The following is a 13030-nucleotide window of genomic DNA, read 5'->3' as shown; positions in this document are numbered from 1 at the left end:
TTAATTTGCGAAATTAAAAACAGTTTCTAAACTTCGCGAGCTAAAATCAAAACTTCGTGTTCTCTTCCAAAAAAGTCCACAAAGGATATTTCATTTTCTTTTAACTCACTCCCTGTTAAAGCACAAAATCAGTATTCTTCATCATTTTCGGTAACCACCAAATTTATTGTTCCATTCTGTTATTTTACTTTTGATTTTTATGGGATTATTCAACAATTGTACAACGTTATCTTTTATCCTTTCTTCAGTTTAAACTGAAGCATCTTAGCGGACCGATATTTCATTCGTAGGATGCGCTCAAGTCGCTGTTACTACTCCTAACCCTCAACGAATGTCTAAAGTCATGTTTGAAGTGTAAAGTTTAACACCATTTGGTTTTTTTTATGTACGTTTCCACAACAGACAACGCATTTTGTCCTATCACGATAACTAACCTCGTAATGGAAACTTAATGATAGTTTTATGTCCGATTGTATCCAAAGCTAACAAGAAACAGAATTCTTTTATTTTTTATTCTTTAAGTTCAACATCAATTTGTTCTTTATTTGCTAGTATTCCTCTTCCTTTCCTTCTCTGAAACATTCTACATAAATTCATGGCCATAGAGACGACGAAATTTATACATCAATTCTGGAATTGCATGTGAAAAAGAAGAAATAAAAAAAGAAGAAGGGGGGAATGGCGAACAGAGAACGCAGTCATTCCGGGCTGGCCATGGGTAGGGAAGAAGATAAGGAAAAACCCAACTGTGTACTCCATCTTCTATGGAAGATTAATAACGTGGAAACAAAACACATAAATCTTCGGAGCAAATATCAAATGTCGGAGACAGGGCAGTGAGAAAGAACTCCAAGTTACGAGAACATTCTAAATTTTAAGAAAGGTCTGGTGAAATATTTCTGTTTCTCTCCTTCCACATTCTGTCCATCTCTTTTTCTTTCTTGCCCTCTCTTTTCTCTTTCTCTCTGTCTATTTATCTATCTATCTATCCAACAACTCCCTCTCTCTCTCTCTTTCTCTGTGTGCTGTGGCTTTCAGGACTGCAGATGTATAAATGGGTTTGGTTTCGTCAACATCTAAAAGAATGAAAAATGAACCATCTTTTGTATTCCAAATGGATATACAAGTTTTTAACTGTGGCTGTAGGTTAAAGGATATAGGAATGTTGGCGATATTGCTGCTAAATCAGACAGGGATAACAAGGAGGCTTTAGGATTTATCCCCGTAGACGATGAGCTTGTAGGATGACTCATGTATCAAACCAGTTGTTGCTTGGCACACACAAAAATGGTTCGTTAAATATGTTGTTCGTTTGATTTTTTACTTTGGAATTCAATTTAATATTTGAAGTTCGGATATGGATCTGTCTGGGGAGAATATGATTGTAAAGCGAATTTATCAATTTATTTGGTTTCCGAAAAGCTAATCCCTGAAATACCTGAAAAAAAAAAAAAGAACTTTGTTTAAAAGTAAAATGTAATTCAGTTTTTCAATACACTATCTCATCGTCTGATCCTGATTTCCAGAGTGGCTACCGCAATGATTACAATCGTTGTCCATCCACACTAAGGTTGAAAAGCCTAAGTTTTCAATCTCATCTCGATGAGCGGGATGTATGTCAGCTTTTGTCGTACCACACTCGTCAAGTTAACATTTTGGGAGAGGGTTAAAGAGCTTTTTCCTCCTGATAATCGGGCATTTCACCCCTACAGACAGGCAAACCCACAACAGAATTCGTCCAATTTACAGAAACGACATACGGAAGCCTCATTGCCTTAGTTTACTAAGAAAAAATCTAAACAACCTGGTCTGATTTGCGGAGGTATTTTGTGCATACAGTATCGTACAGTTCACGTCCTACAAAGAAAGTACACTAGTGTGCAAAATTTAAGGACCAGTCAGATTTTCACCTGTAGCTTCTCATAGGAGTGGCCTGGATATGGGAAAATCATACCAAAGGAATCTCATGGGGTACAGAAATGATGAAGTAAACAACAACGGAAACAAAACGGTACAGAAGGATTTTATTCAAAAATGGCAACATAGCACTGGCTGCCATGATACAGATCCATCACTGCCAAAGATGGAACAAAGGGAAGAGGTGGTCCTCAGTAGGAGATATGGCCACCCCTAAAGGATGCAGGCTTTGCACCGCCTGTTCATACTTAGAACAATGTTATTGATAAGTTCTTGCGGTAACATCGTCCATTCCTCTGTCAGCGCCATCTTCAGCTGTTGAACATTTACTGGTGGGTATGGACGTGCCGCTAGGCGTCTCTCCAGAGCGTCCCATATGTGTTCGATGGGATTTAGATCGATGGAAACGGGCAGGCCAATCCATACGAACAATGTCCTCACTTTCCAAAAGCATATCAACAGCTGCAGTGCGATGGGTTGTGGCGTTATCATCCATAAACACGAACTCGAGACCAATGACACCTCGGAACAGACGCACATGGGGAAGGATTGCCTCAGTACAGTAGCGTGCACCGGTTAAAGTACCGCCTTCCACTATCTGGAGTTGTGTACGTCCATCCAAGATAACGCCTCCCCAGACGAGAACACCTCGACTGCCGTATCGATCCATTTCAGTGATGTTTGCGTGGTGATACCGTGTGCCAACCTCTTGCCAGATTAGCTGACGTCCAGAATCGCTGCTGAGACTGAATCTACTCTCATCAGTAAAGAGTACCTTAAGTAAAGATTTTGTGGTTGTAACCTTTAGAAATAGTGATGGTCCTTAAGTTTTGCACACCCGTGTAGTTAAAAGTAGTCAGTTGATTTCATTCACTTCTGCCAGCAAAAATTTTCATCGACTGAATTATCAATAGAGAAATCCATCAGTTAAGCTATCAATTGATGCGTTACCACGACAACTTATTCCAGGATTAATTTTTAATGAATCAATAGATGGGAAGGCAATGATCTTGTTTTAGAAATAGTTTTCGAATCCAGTTCATGTAAACCAATATCAATAAAAAAGAATACGAATACGGAAAAACACTGTAACATTCCTTGTTTATTCAGTGGTAAGTTTACTGGATGGTTTGACTTCAATATCCATGTAACTGACCAAACAAAGGTCTCTGAAGGTTTGTTTTATCGTTGTCAATTTTGACCCACTAACGAGGGACAGCCAATCATGGCCCCTACCACAACTGGATTGAAAGCTTAAAAGCAAGGTTGTGCCTAGTTGGTCATTATAAAATTCACATCTAATAAGATAATGCCTTTCTTATAAAGATTTCCGAAAACGAAGCTTGTGCATTTTTGGGATGTTGGGTTAGCGTTTAGGAACTATGTTCCTAAACGCTTCCACGAGACAGCTGTAAACGCCTGATCTGGTTCAACAGGGCCTGATTCGCCATTTGTTTTCATCATTAAGCTAATTCTAATATAATCTTATTTATTTATTATGACTATTATAAACTCTTTCTTAATTATTATAGACTCTTTCTTAATGTAACAAAACGTTAATTTTCCCATGATACTAAGGTTCTCCCCATCCAGGACTTCAGAAATTCTTCACTGGATAAGATATAACCAGAACTGTAGAGATGATCTAAAGATGACAACCATCTGTGCTATTATACAAAACCTTTAAAACAGAACAGCTGGTGACATGAGCCAAAAGTCAAAACAAGTTCATCGATATTTGCTATGGCCACGTTTTAATAGTTTTTTTAACACACCTCTTGTTTCTCTAATTGTATTCATGTAATATCGTAGAAACTAGTTTAGTTTCTAATCATTTGAAATGGTATCTTTCCTTCTTATTAATATAATTTGCTAATTTAGTTTCTGTTCTTTATTTATTGGTTTGTGTGTAAAACCAATGACAGTAAAATGTGTGTAAAAACAAAACAGAGGAGCTAGAGAGTGGCATACAATTATAGACCAGTGAGCAGCCCTCGTGGTAGCGCAGTGACCGAGTCAGGCGGTTACATGAGAGGGTTGCAAGGTCCCCACTCCCAAAATTAGAGTTTTCGCCCAACGAACAGGCAACTGGATCACGGAATACTCCCAATTATAGACATCTGCTGCTTAGGCGCTTAATACACATCTAGAGACCAGTGAGCCTAACTTCTGTGATTGGTAAGATTATGAAATCTATGTTCAAAGATGCAATAGAGGAACATTTCAAAAACAGCATTCTAAATGGATCTCCGCATGATTTAGTGAAGGGAAAATCTTGCTTTACGTCTGATTAATTACCATGAGGAGATTACAAAATAACTGTATGCGAGAAACAATTTTTGGCACTGTTCCTCCTGAGCGATCACTGTATAAATTACAGAAGATTGAGATAACATGGAAGGTTCATCAGTGGATTAGGGGTCAGGAGAGAGAGAGAGAGAGAGAGAGAGAGAGAGAGAGAGAGAGAGAGAGAGAGAGAGAGAGAGAGAGAGAGGTTGGTCATTAATGGGTATTCTTCAGAATGGACTAGAATAGCAAGTGAGGTCCGTCAAGGATCAATCCTCAAACCTTCTCTTGTTTCTTATCTTCCTAAATGATAGCGATGAGGGAAGGTTGAACAGGAGAAGCTGCCCAACTTTGCTGATGATTTAAAAGTTTGGAAGGTTATTGAAGATGGGAACCAGGCTTTGAACCAGGTTATTGAAGATGGGAACCAGGACTTACACAGACTGCATATATGGGCTGAAAAATATCTGCTGAAATTTAATGATACCAAATGCAAAGTATTTGCATTTGAGGAACAGAAACACACCAGTAGGTTACACACGGGGTGAGAAGGATTCAAGGATATTCAGGATGAGAAAGACAGTATGCTGAATATACAGTGTAAACAGAGAGTAATAAGGTCACATGGTATTGGGTTTATGATTTACGGAATTCTGCAAGTAGAATAAAGAAAGTCATTATCCCACTCTATAAGATGATGGTGCAACCACATTTAGAATACTTGGAACTCTTATGGAAAAACAGTAGACGAGACCTTCAGATGTGTACCTTCGAGCAACCCGTTGTGGAGAGTTGGAGTAAGTTGACTGAAAGGGTGGTCGAGGAGAAAAAGTTGGCAAATTTCAGGTGGAACTAGATATGCTTCTTTGTTTTGGTGGTTTTAGAATTTTACATATATCCGCTGCATTATCTCTCATGCAGCCTTTGGCCAAGTCAGTCGTATGAATAGTGTTAAGTTGTATTGTTTTCTTGTAGACTGACATCTTAGCTGCTAGGAGGAAGCAGTTGCTCGGAAAGCTCCCAGCTACCAACAGGCAGGCAGGCAGGCCAGTTGCTAAAAGTCACGTTAGTCAGCCGAATTCTACTTTGGTGCAAAAGGCTGGGACAAAATTCTTCAGAGTGAATTATAGTAGGAAGTGTGGTCCTTCAAGGATCAATGCACAGACCTTCCCTTATATCTTTCTTATCGTCCTAAATGATAGTCATGAGAGAATAAAGAGATCGGCAAGATCGAGGAGGGGAGAAAGCAAAAGAGTGGATGAGAGGAAATACAGACGATTGGGGCAAAAGTAGGCAACTACCCCCAATGAAACAGGGAGTTACAAGATACTAGAGAGAGAGAGAGAAACCAAGTCAGTCGTTGAAGAAGGATATCCCACCAAGAACAAATTAAGATAAGAGTGCCATATTAAGACCATTCTGGAACTAGCACATTTACCTATCTGTGTAATATGTCAATAAATTGCGTATATTCCCTGTTTGATTTGCCTGCTTCTGAGAGAAAAATACGAGTTTCGGGGAAAAACTTTGTTATCCACCCTCGTGATCGACTAACTCAGCCAGGGAGTGAAAAAGGTCCAAACAAGTTCAGTTCCTCGTCATTAAAGGTATTCCAATCTAGGCCTTTTCCACCCGTTGTGGAGAGGACAGTGATTATAACAATGTTTGGTTTGCTGTAGGGTTTTGGGCGCATCAGCAACTTAGGCCATAATGCTCTGAATAAAATATGTCCGCAAATTGCATGTGTTTTATGGTCAATTTGATGTTTTTTATAAGAAAAACTGACACCCTCGCCTGAGTCCGATTAACTTGGCCAACTGTTAAAAGGGTCCATACAAATTTTTCGCGGCATTGAGAGATTTGAACTCATGTCTTTTCCATCCGGTGTGAAAGGACTGTGATTATACCAACTGTGCTACCCATTGTTCTATATGCGTGGACCAAGTTAAAATAAGTGATTAAATTGCGGTATTGATTCCACGCATAAAATAAAGGCTTGCGAGTTGTTCTGGAGAGAGGGATCTCAGGGCATCCCACGCGTGAAAGAGTTATTCATTAAGCATCACCACTGTGAGGTCTGGAGGTTGGCTTATGTTGAGGGCATTGCGTCAAGGGGCTTAGGCGGCAGAGTAGAATAATGAGTCACTAGTCGTGGTGGTGGACTTCTATCTAATGACAGGAAAAGTGGTTCTCGGGAAGACACTGTTATCAGATAATGCAACGATTTCTAAGTTGATTTTATTGACTGGCTGTAAGGGAGATTTCATTCTCTCTTGCATACACCCCTGGGATGGTCTCGAAATCACAGGAGTATACGTAAGGACAGCGGAGTAAGGTGAGCTATACAGAAGGGTGTGGCAATCTTTCTTCAAGCAACATGAGCACAGAGGTGAGGGAGGATACCTCAGCCATACAGTTTCTTTTTAATGTTCATATGTTCCGTAATAAGGAAAATTTGGTGTAATAAGCTTTGCCATTCATTAAAATATCTATGGTTCTGCCACTTGAGATGCATTTGACGCTCTTGTCCTGACACCTGAAAGTGGGGAGGTGTTGAGATAACTGACAACTTGTGTTTATTGCAGCAGTTCTGTAGTGCAGCTAAGATTGAGTTGGCGGCTTCCTGAATCCCTGTACGGAGGATCCAGCAATGAGAAGAAAGAGATCGTTTGCATAGGCCACGGTTTCAGTCTTGTAGAATCTCTGCGTTAGCCAGCTGTCAAAAACCATATTCCAACAAAGCGACCTAAGAGCCGAGACTTGTTGACTGCCTGCAGTACCTTCTTTACTGATCCACTTGTGGTTAACTTCCACTATTACTTTTCTATGCTGGAATTAATTGCAGAGGAGTTAGCTGGAGGATCGAACTGCTGTTGTAGTAGTAGGGCTGTAGGAGAATCAGCAACTAAGGTCATATTGCTCCGTGTATATTGTCTGTAAATTGTGAATGTCTGAGCTAGATTTTCTGTTTACTGTACAAAAAATCCAAGTTTCCGGGATAAAAACTGTCATCGGTGGGGCTCGAACTCAAGTCTTTTCCCACCCAGTATGGGGAGGATGACGACCTTACCAAGTGTGCCATCCACGAAGGCAAGGAGGATCAAGTATCTTTTACCATCTCGAGGACGCTATGCCACAAAAGAAAATCGAATGCTCACTTTGAAATTTACAAGAATGTAGAGTAAATACTAATCTGGGCAACGCTGTATCAATACTCTGACTAATGCTTCTTAGGCTCCTTTGCCTTTAGGTGCATCCATACCGGTTTATCCTTGGTAAATAACTAAGGTTGAAGTGAGTGGCAATTAATTGCTCTACTATTCTGCCAGATAAGAGGCGACGAGAGAAAGGTTCAAATGGAGACTTGTTCAGGAGGATTTTCAAGGTGGCAGACTTCCACCTTTTTGAATGTCTTTTTGGAGGAAACGTTTTCACTATGTTGGAAAGGTTTCTTGCTTCAGACATGTGCTGAAAAGCAAAACAAATGCTTCTGGTCTGATATGCTCAACACGCAGGACGATTAAATCACTCTCCTGAAAAGGGGTTTGATACATTGAATGGCGTGATCATTCTCGTCTCCTGTGAACAGTCCTTCCTTGCAGGAAATAAAATGTATTTGAACATCATCACATTCGGAAAAACACGTTTTAATGACCGAATCAGTAAGGTGGGGGTTTCCTTTGGCCCCTATGACAGTGATGATCCGTCGTAAAATACTTCGCTCAGTTCCTTGTAGGAGGCAGAAAGAATTTGTGTCATTCTTCGTTTAATTGTCATTCGGCTGTAGATAGGGGTGTATTGTTGCGCCACCATCCGGCGGTCCAGTTCATCTCAAAAACGTTCGATAATCAAGCAAGCAGTTGGATTTAGTTTTCCTCAAACTAAGTTTTTACAATGCTCTCTGTATGGGATGAAGCACTATCGTGCTGCAGCACAGAAGAACCTAAAGGAACTGTCAAGCTTGAGAGGATCATGAAATTGTTAGTGTACGACTTCGCATCGATGGCTTTTAGCACTACAAACAATGGTCTGAATCGTAACCAAGAGAAACAGCCCCATACTGTGATCCCTCTGTGAGTATTTATGGATGGGAAGTAATTTATGTAATTTATGAGAAGCAGTACCCATAAATATCAGTAAATAATCATTAATCAATTCCAGTTGCATGTACGCCATTCTATCATACGGCTGTGGGTCAAGTAGTCCACAATACACATTCAAGAAATTCCTTGCCATAGAATACTTGATATTTAGATGGCTGAGCCAAAAACTAGGCTTTCCATTCCCAATCTCCAGAAATCCAGAAAATAATCTCAAATTAAAGCACTGAAACTAAGAATCAAAAAGGTTAAAATCAACTTGCTAGACTCTCAGATAACCTACGCATCAGATATCATCCAGATTATCCAGAAAAGCATCTACTAGAGACAATCTGAGAAGTCGCCTATATTAAGAGCAAACCTGACAAGAATCCACCAGCTGGACAGGCTGTTCCTGAATTCACTAATACAAATCACACACTAAAATAGCGAAAAGAAACGAACAATCAATTGGAACTGGAAACAGCAGGCAATCCGGACCAGCCAGAAACCTACTCCTTAAGACCCCGAAGCCTTCAATGTACCAGCAATATAATAATGATTTATTTATTTTAACAATTTATGACTATCCTGAAATCGACAGTGCAAGAATTAAATGCAAAATACAGAGGCAGAAAAAATCAGGCTGTTTCTATGGGGTTACTTCATTTGCATGTTTTAACAGATTAAACATAAAGTTTCTGGTGTTAAGCTATAAACCGTCACATTAAAACCACCCGAGAATTACTTCATCTATCTTTGTGTATTATGCATATTATTCCGTGAATTCTCTGGTCGGTTTGCGTAAGAGTTCTACAACTAGGAGCGTCTAGGCACTGCGATGCCTCAGATCTAAGATACCTGTTAGGTAGTAACAGATCTTAACAGGTCTTTATGTGGCCTTTCCTGTATGGAAAGGTCACATAAGGTCAGCGGAATTTACAATATAGAAAATGAAAGAACATCACCGTATTTAGAATTTACGTGGCCTCGAACTACGGCTAATTAAAACGTGTGCATTACTGTACCCTCGCCTTTGACTAATACGCTACACCAGACTTTTGTTCATTTTAATTTCCTATATAATTTCCAATTTATTACTCGATTTCCAATTTCCTATAGGTGATTATTATAATCACTCGTATATTTACTCAGCTAATCATCGAATGAAAGGGAAAGAATCCTGAATGATTATTGATTCTTAATAATAATATTAAAATCATCTCCCAGATTTTTAAAATTCGAATATTTTATTAATGATATACCGAGAAGATTCATATATTCCACACCGTTCAATTAGATGTAATTAAATTTAGAGGAATTGTTGAAGCTGGATCGAAATTTAATTTCTTTCATTCATCCAACCACTGTTCGCACATTCAACGTCGAGTTTGGAGATTCTCTTAATTAACTGAAGGAAAACTCGATCAATGAACTGACGAGCACCCACACTCATTACTGGATTTTAACTACAACGTTCAGCCATCAAGAGATCGGTGGAGTCAGAGTCTAAAGGGTCAAGTCTGAGAACTGACTGCTGACGCCTTTCATCAGAGTGGAGGTCAGATTTCTGCGCGTCCCTGGCTTGGGTGGTTCAGACGGAGAGAGAGAGAACGCCAGAACCTGAAACAGGTGGGCACTCAAGCGCCGCACGAAAATCGTGCTCCAGACCTACACACACATGCCACTCTGGTCCCCCTTGGGGTGAGGGAAGAGAGATAACAAGAGCGGTTTCAAACGCTGATCGATGCCTTTTCCCACGAGCTGCAACACGTAGCGTTCAAATCGCATACGTCAGAAGGGGTCTGAGTGCAAAAACAAGTGAGCTGATAAAGTAAGTCTTGAAAAAGGCTGCTGACACGAGGTAAGAGTGAGGGTAGGCGTATATATACGTGTATGTGTGTCCGCGCACACGGAGATCGGCCAATGATAGCGTGAGTAATGCTCTTATTGTTGAAACCAAGGTAATAGCATCGAAAAGATAAGGCTAAAGCTTGTCTGGATTCTTATCTATTTCGGTTACCTAGCAACATTGAATTCTTTGTGTGGTTGACATCTGCGGGCTCATAGGAATTAAGTTCATTATCTAACACAGAGCTGAAAAATTCGCTGGTTCATGAAGGGAGAAGTTTCTTCTCAACTTAATGTCTTTGATTTTAAGGGATGCTGTTGTTTGATCTTGATTCGTGCTCTTTTCCTTCTCCTCAGTTTTATTTTTGGTTTATCGCCAAAGCAACTAAGGCCACAAGGCGTCAGTTTTCTGCGACTTTAACTGCATATATTGTAGAGTGGTCTTACCAGTTTTCCGGATAAAAAACTGGAATTTCTGGGAGAGGAGCACCGGCGCCCAAGACCAATAACTTGGCTCCTGTGTGAAGAATCCCATGATTATTTCCTTTAAGGTTTTGAAGCCATGCCTTTCCACTAGTTTTATAAGCCAACAGCCATTTTTGATTTTCCCATAGTAATCTTATTGCTCAAACAGTGGGTATACTTAATAGATAAACAGCAGGTACAATCACTGGGTAAACAAAAGGTACACTTATTGGATAAACAATGGACACATGATGAACAATAAACAGCCAAACTCCATCGCAGTGCACGATTGAGGCATGATGGACTGACATTAGGAAATCAGAAGCAATGAGTGCATGATCACTCATGTATCCCATCATTCCTGACAATGTATGCGCAGCGCTTTGATTTGGATGCACTGTAGCTATGGAAACAAAGAGCTGCTTATGAAAACTCTTGGACAAATTAAATAAAAATCCTTTCTAAATAATTTATTAATTTTATTCCGTTTTAATTGCTGATAAACTTTAGAAGAGAAATATGTGGCGTCAACGGTTACATGCCTGGAAATCAAAAGATAATAAGTACAGTTTGTGAGGAATTATGTGAAAGAAAGATCAATATTATATTATATGAAGTCAGGAGTTCATAACACTATTTAAGCAGGAAAATATTTGTATTGGATAAATAAAAAATAAAACTGTGCCTCTCACCGCATCAACGCCAAATGATTAGTTTAACTGAAAGAAAGAACGGTTCTTGGTTAATACTGGGATAATTTTTCCCATGAAATTTCAACTAATTTCTAAAGTTTAATAATTAGAATTTTAAATGTCTAATCCCTAAAAATGGATATAATATAAACTTAGAATTCCATACAAAACTGCATTTAAAGTTTTTTCTGCTTGTGGATTCTAGATGTTTTAAGATAACAAGTGGTAAGGAGGAAGCGAACCATTTCAGTTATAAATGCTATTAAAATAATGTTGTAAAAATTTGGATTACAAAACTGAATTACACCAGTTTAGATGTAATGTTGTCGTAGATCGAATTCATTCCCATATGGGCGAAGGGGACCACTAGCAGTTTTGTGACCTGGATGAAGTGGATTACTAGCATTTTTAACTTGCATAAAGTGGATCACTTAGAATCTTTTTCGATCGCATAAAGTGGATCATTTAGATATTTTATAACTTGGATAAAGTGAATCATTTAGATGTTTTGTAACTTGGATAAAGTGGATCATTTAGATGTTTTGTAACTTGGATCACCTAGCATTTTTTGGCTTGAAAAATGGTTTAGATGTTTTGTAACTTGTTGGGTCATTTAGATGTTTTGTAACTGAATCACCTAGCATTTTTTGTCTTGGAAACTGGATCATTTAGATGTTTTGTAACTGGGATAAAGTGGATCATTTAGATGTTTTGTAGCTGGGATAAAGTGGATCATTTAGATGTTTTGTAACTTGGTGGATCATTTAGATGTTTTGTAACTTGGATAAAGTGGATCATTTAGATGTTTTGTAACTTGGATAAAGTGGATCATTTAGATGTTTTGTAACTTGGATAAAGTGGATCATTTAGATGTTTTGTAACTTGAATCACTTAGCATTTTTTTTTTTGGCTTGGATGAACTGGATCACTAGCATTTTTGCTAATTGGATTAGTCTTGAAGATGATATTGATTACCCACTTACCATGGATAATGCATAGAGAACCATAGATGCACACAGTTGACCAAACTCGCGTAGACTTATGACCGATATGTATATACTTTTTATAACTTTATTTTTCATATTTTGTAGGATGAAAACCAAGTTTTCAGGATAAAATACTCATCCTGATGTAAAAAAATATCCATAAAAATTTCTCGTTCAGAATTTGAATCTTGTTTTTCACAGTACGGAAAAAACAATAGGAGAAGCCACTATTTTAGCTGAGAAGCTATATATATATACGATTCTACCAGAATACTGCGAATGCCCACATGGCCTAACTGAAAGACTGTGTCTAAAGCCGTGGTTAGAAAAGGGAAATGGTTTTGATCATCTCTCGTCTTTTTACATTACTTTTAAAAATGAATACTGTCAGACTGCAGTGAGGTAGTCTTTGGTATGAAATTAAATTTCTGAATAAGTTAGACCAACTTCTGATGATTGCATATACAGATGATATCATATGTTATCATATGATAGGGTACTGCTTAAACTTGTCTACAGTTTAACATCTTTAGCTGTAGACAAAAGGGGAGAGATAGAGGATATCTAACAAACTTATATAATCAAATTATTTGCTAAACAGTTAAAACGAACTGCTTTCACCGGTGCCTCACTTTCTTTTCCTCGCTCTTACTAAACGCCCCATTTTGTGCGGGGAGTTAAATAAGTACCGGCGAGGGGGTGAAGAAACGGTGGAGACTTCTTAAATAATTATATTTCTTTTTGTTATAGAAAT

This window comes from Mastigoproctus giganteus, chromosome 10 (assembly GCF_048544385.1).
Source record: "Mastigoproctus giganteus isolate SK-2022 chromosome 10, ASM4854438v1, whole genome shotgun sequence".
Lineage (NCBI taxonomy): Eukaryota > Metazoa > Arthropoda > Arachnida > Uropygi > Thelyphonidae > Mastigoproctus > Mastigoproctus giganteus.
This window is presented reverse-complemented; position numbering follows the sequence as displayed.